The following is a 13,338-nucleotide window of genomic DNA, read 5'->3' as shown; positions in this document are numbered from 1 at the left end:
TGAAATTTGAGCAATCATTGCGCCATCTACGTTATCCGTATTTATTAATAGTGACTAGAATGAGTAACTGAGCTACACGATACTTCCGCCATTGTGAAAAAATGATACACCCCTTCGTTCCTCTCGTCTGTGATTGGTGCTTTTCTCGCGAAGGCGCAAAATTCTTGTCCTAGTTTCGTGAAATTTGTATCTTCGAGAGGAGAGGGTGCAAAGTAGCTTAAACCCAATGTGAACAGTAGCGGGATCTTGCAAAGAAGCAAAGCGAAGATGTGTCAGTACAGGCCTTAAGATAATTCCCGAACTTCAGTGAGGCTATTCGCCACTCTAATGGAGGAAAACAGAACAATCATATCGTTACCATCTTGTCGATTGTCAAGAAGGACATGGAATATTTTTCAACATCTGCCGGTGGCCCAGTCATTAAGACAATCTCTGACGTCAAGAACACCGGTGAATGATACCAAAAATCGTCTTTCGCAATGTCCGAAAGCTCCACCGGAAGCAGTGCACCCAACATATTCTGAAGTAATCAAATAATTTCTTTTACACGTACTCGCCATCGCCAACTATCGATTTTGATCTTGAAAATGATAGAATCAAGTGTTTTACCTGAATTTGTATGATGGATGTACCATTTGTATTCATTTCATCATAATGGCGATTGAAGTACTCTAATCTGAGTTTATAGACAATTTTCAGACAAGGAGGATTGATACCATCTACAACAGGAGGTCAGGCTATTTGGTAAGTTCCGCACTTTGTCCGCCGAGTAGCCTGGCCTCCTGGTGTAAATGATATCAATTCTCCTATTATCAAAACTATGTATAGAGAATAAAGTCTTATTCGTTTTCTATAATTAGAAGTTCGTAACGCAAACATTAACTTTAACCCCTTACTTTACGTTAAACAGTTTGAAGTAAAACTCGTCCATTAACTTGAAAGACTCCACAAATGACTTACGAGCTAGAAGTTCCTAATAAACATTATTTCCCCTATTAAAACCTTAATTTTTTAATTTAAGTTTTTTAATATTACTTCGTATACTACAAAAGGAACACTGACACATTTCGCCGCTCTTAAAAAAAAATGAAGAAATAATTTTGAAACAGGAATATTTGAACCGAGTAAGATTAATTACTTGTATTTGAAGAAGAGATTTGCGCTGTTATAAACTTTGGTGATATTCATCCCAAATAAATTCTCGCAATACATGGCTTCTCAATTAGTTGTCAAAGAAAGGAATATTTTTCGTTGGAAATTCTCAATTTTGTCATTCGTTGGTTGTTTCAATTTTCAAAGGGTAAAACCATCGGAATAATCTCCCCTATTTCATCAAAGTGCCAGCAACGTTTCTTGCTTAGTTGAAACCAATATTTGCCTTGATGAATTTGTTATGAAAGAAAGAGCTTGGGATTGAGCAATACAAGCGTATGAATGAGAATATGCGCAGATGTTTGTGCCGCACGCCAGAAAATATTTGGATTAACTGTTCTACATCCATTTTTCTGTAGTTAACTACCGTAGTTCCATTATGAGGTTGGTTTTTATGGGGTAAAATGAAGCGAAAACATGTTTCCAGCGAAACGAAAATTGTCATTTCGCTTGACCATGGGACAAGCTCTGTTATCTGCAACCAAGCTTTCCGCTGCCAATCGAAGGCCCGGACTCTATAACGCGATGAATGTTGTAACGCCTAGACATAAGTTGAATAATAAATTCTTATTCGTTCTATTTTATAGAGCAGACGACATTCACGTTTACGTTGAATATTTATTTATTAAACTAAAAGTATATAAATATAAAAACAACAAGTTGGAAAAACCAAAATATCACCTCTTCGAGTCAAGAGGACTACTACTACAAAATTATTAACCTAGATATAGAATTATTTCTTATTTTTATTTATTTTTTTTTTTGAAGTAAAAATTATTAAAGTAGTATTCCAAGCATAGCGAATATACAGTAAAGCAGAACACATTTTACACCAAATAAAGATATGTCTTGGACACATGGAAATCAGTCAATGGGAAAAAAACCAGGAAATGAAGTGTATAACTTTAGGAGAGATATAACCTTTATGTGTTTGAAAAGGCCCAATTGTCTACGCTTCAACTGCGGTCTTTTGTGCTGTTGTTTCTCGAAAAACTTATGATTTAATGTAAATTTTCGTTGTTATAAACTTTGGTGAAATTCATCCCAAATAGATTCTCGCAATTCATAGCTTCTCTGTTATTGTTAAATAATGGATTTTATAGTTATACTTAATTAGCGTTTTGTTTTGCTAATTTATTGATAAGGTGTTTGTAGCAATCCTCAAAGCTCAAAATCCTCGAAAAAAAAATTATTTTTAAGCGGAAAAACCTTACTTGCAGAATTGAAAACAATTGTTTCCTTTTTATACTACAATAGACGTTAGAGGTTAATATTGACCAATGCAAGCGAATAAGTGAGAATACGAGCAGTTGTCTGTGTATTGATTACACAGACAAGTTTTGATAATTGTCCTGACCCGCTTTCTGATGCACGCTATCTTCTAGTTTATGACAGTTTCAATTCACAGCGTTTGCCTTCTAACAAGTGAAAAAGTTATTATGTTCAAATTTTACTTTCATAAAAAATTTCACGCGTGAGAAGTTAATGAAATATGAAATTATATTGTCAGTCAACAACTTTTTTAATAACATAAGGGCTAAAATAATTTTGCAATTCTCCGTATGGTTTTCAATGCGGTATACAGGTTGTGTAGCACCCAACAACGATCTTATTCTATACAGTGCTCGCATGTAGTAGTACTATAAAGTTAAGAAGAGTGCCACATGAAATTGAGAAATACTTACTAAATTCAATACTCGCTTGATACAATGGCCACGACACTATAAGGTGCCATTTCTAGTTTAGCATATCTTTCTTTTTCTCTTTCCATAACTCGTAGAAAATCAACACAATCATAAATAAAGCCTAGCAATAACAAATTTGACAGTTTAGTTTTTGCCAAAATAAAACTAAATCCATCATTATACTGGTCAATGAAGGGTGTTATAGATATCTATGTGAGTTCGAAAGTAGCCTCACCGCGTTTAATCGCATCCCCGTGAGGGAAGGCTTTCTATGCATGTATATATGTAAACGAAAACTGGTTCTAAAGTCGTAAATCTGGCGGGTAAGAGACAATAAATACTCATACGGGACTATCAAACAATGCAAAATTCTTCAATTTCAAGACGAGTTTAAAAATGATTCTACTCCTACAAACTATTATAAGATACGTTTCACAACTCCTAGCTTTATATTGAACTTGAAACTCGTTCTCGTGCCACGAATTTTGAACTATCAAAGCTGTCACAGATCCACTAAATAAATAACCAACTGGGTATTACAATTAAACATGTTGCTAAATGTTTTTCATTACGAAGTTGTTTCTGGCAATGACAAAATATTAAACAAAACCGAAAGTTTTTAAAAAGGACTTCATTTAAAACATGTTAAGTTGATAATAACTTCAGCAATGAAGGTGGCTGTGGCAATTCCCAACCCGTAGACAAACAACACGAATATTCCGTTTGTTTCATTGATTGTCAGTGCTGAAAGGCTTTTCGTCGGCTTTTGCCAAGAAACTCTTGAAACATAGAAATTGTTTTTTATGTACAAGTACTCCATGAATTTGGTCTCAGTGACCACCATCGTTCTAAAAACAGAGAAATGAATTGTACAAGTACTAATTTCTCATCAAACCAAGGCTACTTAGTCCTTACCCAAGAGTCATTTGCTCAATATATTCAGGACACCGTTTCGCTTCGCTACCGACAGGAATGACGAACAGCAGATTTTTGATTCGCTTTGCGTTGAAGTAGAAAAGCAATTTTCTGAAATCAGCGTCGTCTTCAAGAAGAATTGACATTAGATTGTCCAAGTAAAGCTGTGGTGCTAAGAATCCAGTTCTTCCCAAAAATACATCCCTATACGTATTAATGTCCAAGGAGTCTTCTATTTCCACATATTTGACTCTCGAAGCTAGAGACAATTGGGATTCCTTTTCTACGGTGGTCTTCTCCAAATACAACACCGAGATTAAAAATAAGGCTATATTAAGCATTAAACACATAACCTACCCATTCCTTAAAATAGCCGGCCGCGTTGTCTGTGGAGCTAAATTGAATTTTAGCTTTGCTGTATTTGCTGAAACTTTCTAGACTGTCGATCAACACATGTTCGGTTGAGTACAGTTCTGTTTTCAAGGCGGATCCCATGAATATTGAAATGATTAAAATAGCAATGAGCCACGAACCGATTGTGATCCTCCATGAAATGCATTTCGGAACCCTAATAAAGGCTGGAACATAATTTGAAATTATCTTTTGGAAATTGTGCAATTTGGAAAATAGTCACAGCAGAAAGTCAATCGTCACTTGGGTCAAGTACTTACGTTCGAAGAAAAATATGCAAACAAAATCCCACGTGAAATTGAAATGGCTTTGAACACTCTGACGAATAGATTTTTCTTCTCGACGTCTTCCATGACCTCTCTTTGTAACAAATTCGGAAAGCTTCGCCAGCAGCGGTAGAACGACGACGCACGAAACCAGCAGATAAGAAACCTGAACGATTCATTATATTTAGAAGCCACCTTTTTGGTAAAATATATTTAGAAAGTTCATATTGTACCGTGTCGTCGATGGTTAAGAAGGACATGGAATATTTTTCCACTTCAGCCGGTGGCCCAGTCATTAAGACAAGCTCTGATGTCAAGAACGCAGGTGAATAGTACCAAAAATCGTCTTTTGCAATGTCCGAAAGCTCCACGGGAAATAGTACACCCGTTATATTCTGAAATATTCGATTAAAATGATGTTACTTATGTTTGGTAGTTATAGAAATTCATCGTATCACTTTTACCGGAATTTGTACAATGGTTGTTCCGTTTGTCGTCAGTTCAGCATAAGGAATAGCTAAATAATTAAATCTGGTATTTTGAAAATCAAAACGTGGTTTCAAAATTACACGCAATACAACTTTTTTCAATTATTCGCGAAGTCAGTATCAACCCCTTACTTTACGTTAAACAGTTTGAGATAAAACTCTTCCACGACCTTGACAAATTGCAATAATGACTCTAGAGTTAGAAGTTCCTAATAGACAATTTTCCATACCTTACAATCTCGATTGTTGTTTTTGAGCAATTTTACATTACCTCGCATACGACGACGGGTACACTTACGCATTTTGCAGCCCTGAAAAAAATATAATAAATAGCTTTCTACTAAATAGCCTTTAATATTTGAACCAAGTATTTTTTATTACTTGTATTTGTAGAAGAGATTTTCGCTGTTATAAACTCTGGTGAAATTCATCCCAAATAAATTCTCGCAATTCATGGCCTCTCAGTTGGTTGTTAAAGATTGGATTTTTAGGTATGCTTAATTAGCGTTTCGTTTTGCTAATTTGTTGATAAGGTGTATGTAGCAATCCTTAAAGCTAAAAATCCTCAAAAGAAGCTGACCTATATTTTTAAGCGGCGGCAACGTTACTTGCTTGATTGAAAAGAGTTGTTGACTAAGTGCATTGCAAAAGGAAAAAGCGGTAAATATTGATTAATGCACGCGAGTAAGTGAAAATACGTGCAGTGCCTTGGTATTTATTACCCCATGCCAGTTAATATTTTTAAAATTGTCTCCTAGCCTACTTTCTGTTGCACGTTAGCCAAACAGTTTATGATAGTTTCAGTAGAGCCATTTTACATTCTTATTCGCATTAACCCTTCTAACCTATGGAAATGTTTCGTTGACGTCTACAATTTACTTTCGTATACAATTTCACGCTCACAATGTTAATCAAATGTAGAATTATGACCAATCATCAACATTTTAATAAAACTAGATCGACTTATTAAAATTGAGTTGCTAATCCTATATCTCGTATTTACTTGTATTGCCAACATTCTTAGGCCGCCTTGACACTACACTATTTTGAACTTTTTCCAACCGATTGGAAAAGGTCTAATCCTTCTTGAAAAATTCTTATTGCAAGTGATTATCAACCCCATACTTTACGTTAAACAGTTTGAGATGAAACTCTTCAATAAAGGTGATCAATTGCAATAATGACTCTAGAGGTTGATGTTTTTAATTGACAACTTTCCACACCTTATTTCTTAATTGTCGATTTTCCATAACCTGTCATACTACTATGGGAACACTCACGCTCTTTGGAGCCCTCAATAAATAAAGATCTAAATTTCCGATAGCTTTTCGAATTATTTAGTAATTGCAGAAACGATTTTCGCTTTTTTCGTTAAATTCATCCAAAAAATATTTTTGCAATTCATGGCTTCTTCAAAGGTCGTTTTTTTGGAGGAATTCTTTCAAGGGATATAAATTTCGTGTTTTGCTGGAATTAAGACTAGCTTACTGATAGTTTCAAGTCCTTCGAAAGAATTTAGAATTATACTTCAAAATATGGGCAACGAATTTCTCTGTTTGAGAAATTTCTTTGAGTAGAGCTAACGATTGAGTAACGAGGGGAATAACTAGTGAGAATATCTGCACATGTTTCTATATATATCGGACCACAATATTAAATATTTAGTCTAACGGTCCTCGGACATGTTTTCTGTGGAACCTTAATTTTTATTTCTGGTCTACTAAAGCTACGTTCACATTTATTCGGGAATTGGTAGAAACTATAAATTGAGGATCTTCAATAAATTCTCGCAATTCATGGCTTCCTGATGGTTGTCAAAGGTCGTTTTTTGGAGGAATTCTTTCAAGGGATATAAATTTTGTGTTTTGTTGGACTTAAAGACTAACTTAATGATAATTTCAAGAACTTACGTCCATCGAAAGAATTTCGCCTGTTACTTACTACCGGCAGCCTATTTGAAACAAATTTTTCCGTTAATGAATTTTCTTTGAAATATGAGCTTATGTTACGATTTTGTAAAGCGGGGAAAAGCTAGTGAGAAAACCAGCACGTGTTTCTTTTATGATTGGGCCTAATGGTTCTCTGAAATATTTTTGTGAAATTTTAACTTGTATTTCAAGTCTACTAAAGCTATGTTCACACTTACACGGGAATCGATAATAATTATAAAATAATCTTCAATCACGGATTTTTGTTTTTATGTTTCTTGAATATAACCATTAATTTAGTGTTAATTTATTTGTGTTAAATTTTAAGGAGTACAAGCAACGAAATTTTTTCTGAGTTTTATTATTACACATGTTAAGCCATTAACGCATTTGTTATGGTAATCGTCGTGGATTAAAGATAACCTTAAGAGTTTTAGTAATATTAACGAGCGTTTTACTAAAAACGTGTACACTCGTAACTAGAGGCTAATTTGATAACAACTTCAGCAATAAGAGCTGCTGTGGCAATTCCCAGACCGTAGAAGAACAACACGAATGCTCCGTATGTTTCATTGATTGACATAGCTGCAAGGCTTTTCGTCGGTTTTTTCCAAACAACTCTCGAAATGTAGAACTTGCTTTTGAAAAACAAGTAGTCCGCGAATTTTGTCTCGGTGAACACCATCGTTCTAAAAATGAGAATTAATTCGACAAATTAAATGAGAAACGATTAATCCACGAATCTCCTTTCAAAGGAAAAGCAGATTCTAAAAACAGAGAAATTTAGCGAATTTTTTGCAACTGCCAATCGAACAGGTAACTAAAAGAGATCGATAAAAACATTTAATTACTTACGCAAGACTCAATTGCTCAATCAACTCTGGACATCTTTTGAATTCGCAATTGAGTGGAAAGACGAAAAATATATTATTGATTCGCTCTGTGTTGAAGTAAAAAACTAATTTTCTGAATTCAGCGTCGCTTTCCAGAAGAATTGACAGAAAATTATCCAAATAAAACTTTGGTACAAAGAATGCTTCTCTTCCCAAAAATGCGTGTCTGTAATTTCCAATGTCTAACAGGTCTTCTATATCCCCGTATTCAACTCTTGAAGCGAGGGAAATTCAGGTTCATTTTCCACGATGGACTTTTCCTGAAAAAAAACCGTAATTAACAAATAACGCAATTTTGGGTGTGATATCTTTAATTTCAAATAATGGGAAAAAACACATAACTTACCCATTCCTTAAAAAAACCGGCGGCTTTTCCGTTAGGGCCAAATCGAATTTTTGCGTTGGTGTATTTGCTGAAACTTTCCAGACTGTCGATCAGGACGTGTTCGGTTTCGGTTGAGTACAGTTCCGTTTTCAAGGCGGATCCCATGAATATTGAAATGATTGAAATAGCAATCAGCCACGAACCAATTGTGATCCTCCATGATATGCATTTCGGAACTCGAGTCAAGGCTGGAACATAATTTTAAATATGTCAGTTGGAAATTATGTTTTTTAGAATAAATCTGCAGGAGAAAGTCAATCGACACTAAAGTTATGTACTTACGCTCGAAGAAAAATATGCAAACATAATCCCATGAGGAATTTAAATAATTTTGAACTTTCCCAAGAATTGATGTTTGCATTTGACGTCTTTCCTGACCCTTGTTTGTAACAAATTCAGAGAGCTTCGCCAGCAGCGGTAGAACGACGACGCACGAAAGCAGGAGATAGCAAACCTGAAAAATTAATTTATCTTTTCGAAGCTTAGAGTGTTCGGCACACTTTTGGTGAAAATTTGTTATAAATCATATCGTACCGTATTGTCTATGGTCAAGAAAGACATGGAATATTTCTTAACTTCAGCTGGTGGGCCAGTCACTAACACAAGCTCTGACGTCGAATGCACTGGTGTATAGTACCAAAAACCATCCTTTGCAATATCCGAATGTTCCACGGCAAATAGGACGGCAAACGTATCCTGAAGAAATCATTACCAATTTATGTTATTGGTAATGAAAATCGTCGTGTTAATTTATTGTTTTTTTACCTTTAAATACCAATACAAACATGATTGTGCGGTAATTATGAAATTGAACGTGTCAATTGGGTGGGTTTAAATGAATTTTTTACCTGAATTTGTACGATGGAGGTTCCATTTCTTGTTAATTTACCATAAGGAAAAGGATTGTATTCTAGTCTGGACATTTGCAACGTAAACAATTATTTTATGTTCACAACTTCTTGTGTTTTCAGTTATTAAAAGTCAATATCAACTCCTTACTTTACACTAAAGAATTTGAGGTACATCTCATCCATTACCTTGAACATTTTCGTAAGTGACGCTTGAGCTACAAGCTCCTAAAAGGCAGATTTTAAAATTCAATAACTTGATCCGTAAATTCGAGGTTTTTTTGCAATACCTCACATACTACAATGGGAACACTGACGCATTTCGCCGCTCTGAAATAAAAATTTTGAAACAGTAATAATTGAACAAAATAACATTGATTACTTGTATTTGAAGAAGAGATTTTCGTTGTTATAAACTTTGGTGATATTCATTCCAAATATATTCTCGCAGTTCATGGCCTTTCAGTTGGTTGACAAGGATTGGATTTTTTAGTTATACTTAATTAGCGTTTCGTTTTGCTAATTTGTTGATAAGGTGTTTGTAGAAATCCTCAAAGCTGAAAATCCTCGAAAAAAAACTCGCACTTTATTTTTATGCGGCGGCTACGTTACTTGCATAGTTGAAACCAATTGTTTCCTTTTCATACTGCAATAGACGTTAGAGGTTAATATTGACCAATGCAAGCGAATAAGTGAGAATACGAGCAGTTGTCTGTGTACTGATTACACAGACAATTTTAGATAACTGTCCTGACCTGCTTTCTGTTGCACGTTAGCCTCTAGTTTATGATAGTTTCAGTAGAGCCGTATATTTTCTAAATCGCACTATCCCTTCACAGCGTTTGCCTTCTAACAAGTGAAAAAATTACGAGTGACGTATGTCACGGAGAGGTTCTGTAACGATCGTGTGTGGGTGTGTCTGTGTGTGTCTGTTATTACACCACGTGACCGCGTTCGCAGTTTTCAAATCGAAGCAAACGTGTTCGCCATTTCCGAACTGCTTTCACAGTCACGGAAATGGCTCCTCTACTTAAATTCTCACACTACCATCTTCTGGTCTTTGTCCATCTCACACGGACATCTGTCAGTACCTAATGGCTTTTAATCACCACCATCTTTTGGTCTTCGTCCATCCCACATGGACACCAGTCTGTACATACTGGTTTCTAATCACCACCATTTTCTGGTCTTCGTCCATTCCACTTGGATACCAGTCTGTACATACTGGCTTCTAATCACCACCATCTTCTGGTCTTTGTCCATCCCACTTGGACACCAGTCTGTATATACTGGCTTCTAAACACCACCATCTACTGGTCTTCCGTCTAATCCACATAGACACCAATCTGTCTCATTGGCTTCTAACTCGTCATCGTTTGGGTTAAGACATTCGCGGCGATCAGCTAGGGTTACGAGAATCGTCTAGCCTCCCTAAAGTGGGTTGTCGACCAAAGGTTTTCGCAATTGCGGTTGTTCTTGCTTTTAACTGTAGTTCGACACCCTTATATACTACCTATTTGAGTAACGCGAAGCAACCGGCGTATGCTTCATTTCATACGCCAATATTAGTCAAATCTCTCAAGAATGTTTAATTATTCTTTATCAAAACGATGTAACGCTCAATAAGGCGAACAACTAACGAAGAAAATATTTAATATTAATTATATTTATTTTAATATTTAACATAATCTTGTTTCTCAACTCAATATTAATACGGAAAGAGTTAAAAAGCAGTCTATGTTTTTGTGTGTCTGTCCGTTGTCACACTAGTGCGCCGAGGTAGCAGTTCGCTTTGTTTTGATGTGTTAAGAAATCCAACAGAACCTTAATTTTCACTTTTTCCATAATATAAAGTGAATATGTGGAAATATTTTTCGCAAATACGATACCTTTAGTAGTTTTGTAGCTTCAAAGCTCTGTTTCATTTTGATATTCCAAGGATATTTTTAAACATTATTATTTGAAATGGCTGTTTTTATATTACTTAAGCTATACTACATCTCTATAGTGTTTACACTGAAAACCAGTTGTGAATGTAGCTATGAGTTTATAGGGTAAACAGCTGAAGCGTAGACAATTGGGCCTTTACAAAAACATAAAGGTTATATCTCTCCAAAACGCATACACTTCATTTCCTGTTCTTTTTCCATTTGACTGATTTCCATGTGTAAAAGATTTATCCTTATTGGATGTAAAATGTCGTCTGCTTTACTGTCTATTCGCAATGCTTGGAATACTGCATCAATAATTCGCACATTTTTACTTCAAAACAAGATGACCCAGTCAAATTACACTTTTTACCGCCCTCTAGTTACAAGAATAAGTATTACCATATTCATTATCAGATGACCCCAGACTGGGAGCACAAATCCAAAGGAGAGTCAAAGATAGAAGGGGAAGGTACTTTATAACGGCCGGGCAGCATGGCTCTCACGCCCATCTACCTCGCGCACAGCCGAGGAGTAAGACGTCACGTGATCCTTTGAGAGGGAAATTAAAAAAGGGTAAACCCGAAATTACGGTCACAAAGAGAGAGGGAATTTGATTTTAGCAGGTGAAATTTCTGGGGATAAGTGTATATCGGAAGAGTAATGAAAGTTTCGTCTCATCCTCTCTTAACACAGAAAACTCTAGATTAATCCTTAAAAATGTCTAGAATTATATATAATGCCTTCAAAAAAATCTCTCGGACTGTTATTTATAGTTAAAATGTTTCTTAATAATTTTGGTGAAACAAATACTTTGGGAAACTTAATTTAGAGGGTTTATTTAATTATAAGCACTTTAAACGTGCTGTAAACATTTGCACTTTCGGACCAAATAGGTCAGGGAAAATCTCAGAAAAAGGTCATGAAAAACCTGGAAAATTCAGAGAATTTGGTTCTGAAAATTCCGTAGCAACCCTGTATTATAACCAGATTTATTATTTTTCTGTCAATATTGAGAGGTTAAAAATAAAACACTGGAAAGGGTCAGTAGATTAAAAACATGAAACAAATTTGATAATAACCGTCACCGAAGCTCTGTAAGCACGCACGCGGCACACGCGATTCACGAAGCGGCACGAGTATCGGAGTATCGCCGTAAAACTTAAGCCTCGGCCGAAATAACGTAAGCCTCGGCCGAAATAACGTAAGCCTCGGCCGAAATAACGTAAGCCTCGGCCGAAATAACGTAAACAAACTCTGATTTTTTTCTCTCTCACGTGCGCCGATTGCGCATGTGCGCCACGCTCTTAGAGAGCCTTTGGCACTGGTTACGTTTTTGAAAGGGGGGCTGACGGATAATTTGGTCTCTCCGGCTCCCTGCCCCAGCTAATTTAGAATTTCGGGGTTTTTTCATTGTTTATGAAATAGCATACCTATTATGAATAAAATCAATCTAGTAATAAACTACAGTAACTTACTCATTAGGTTCATTTTAAACTTAACCTACAGAACTTTAATTAATTAAAATAAATAAATAAATTAAATTACAGATTTATATTTATTAAACTAGGGTTGGTACTAGCAAAAGTGAACGATTCTATTTTTGCTTTAAAATTTTGTAGCTAATTTTTTATGCGGGGTAAGTTCCTTTTAAAAGGGCTCAATTTGTAGATTGAATATCGAGGATTACGATAAAAATAGTCCAAATATTGTAGGAGTACGTGGATGAAAGATACGAACCTATATACACACCAACACGGACTAATAAACTTAAGTTGATGCCAGTTTTAGGTGTTGCTTAATACAATACCATCGGGGAATAAGCTTTAGCAAGAGTTACAATAATCCAACGATAACAAACCTTTAATCGTTAGATATATCACGTTTTTCACTACAAAAATGATATTAATATCTGTGGTTTTGATTCGGAATTCGATTTTATAAATAGAGTTGGAAAAAACCAAGTAAAAATTGTAAATGTTTCAAGGTTAATTAGAATCCTTTTTAAGCTATTTTACTAAAAAACAAAATGATAAAGTGTTGTAAGGAATCTACGTTCGGATAATATTAACTTTAAAATACATCATTAACCCAAAAAAGACTCAAATTTCGCGCCATTAGTAAATTTATCAATTTAGCGGTAAGAGGGCCGTAGCTTCCACTACTTATTGGGCGGGAAAGCGAGAAAACGAGACAGCTGTTATGCGAGGTATCGAACATAAGGAAATTATTGAACATTTTGACTCGGCTATTGTTTTAACTATATTATCCTATTATCACTTATCACAACTACGTAAACTTTAATCTAGGTGCATGAATTTAGGCCCTACGTAATGGCAGCTCCTTTCCTTGGGCCTTTTTTATTCCTCCCATTTGATTATCATTGTTGTTCACATTTGGGTCCAGTGCTCAGTCACTACCTCCTTCAGTATTTAGGGT

At 35.4% G+C, this 13,338-nt stretch overlaps 1 long non-coding RNA gene across 2 annotated transcripts; it reads right to left on the bottom strand.

Annotated features, from left to right (window-relative positions):
- Nucleotides 1-752: 752 nt before the first annotated feature.
- Nucleotides 753-9,415, bottom strand: LOC149649115 (uncharacterized). Of its 2 annotated transcripts, none has more exons than XR_016371672.1 (3): nt 9,354-9,415; nt 1,036-1,075; nt 753-973 (listed from the first exon to the last, which is right to left on the bottom strand). It is a non-coding gene; the product is annotated as an uncharacterized LOC149649115 (long non-coding RNA). The 2 variants fall into 2 exon arrangements; XR_016371671.1 differs by lacking the exon at nt 9,354-9,415 and adding an exon at nt 1,139-1,617.
- Between the last annotated feature and the right edge of the window lie 3,923 nt (nt 9,416-13,338).

Source organism: Phalangium opilio, unplaced genomic scaffold (assembly GCF_054372755.1).
Source record: "Phalangium opilio isolate 3A_F unplaced genomic scaffold, DU_Popi_V2 ptg000088l_1, whole genome shotgun sequence".
Classification (NCBI taxonomy): domain Eukaryota; kingdom Metazoa; phylum Arthropoda; class Arachnida; order Opiliones; family Phalangiidae; genus Phalangium; species Phalangium opilio.
This window is presented reverse-complemented; position numbering and strand designations above follow the sequence as displayed.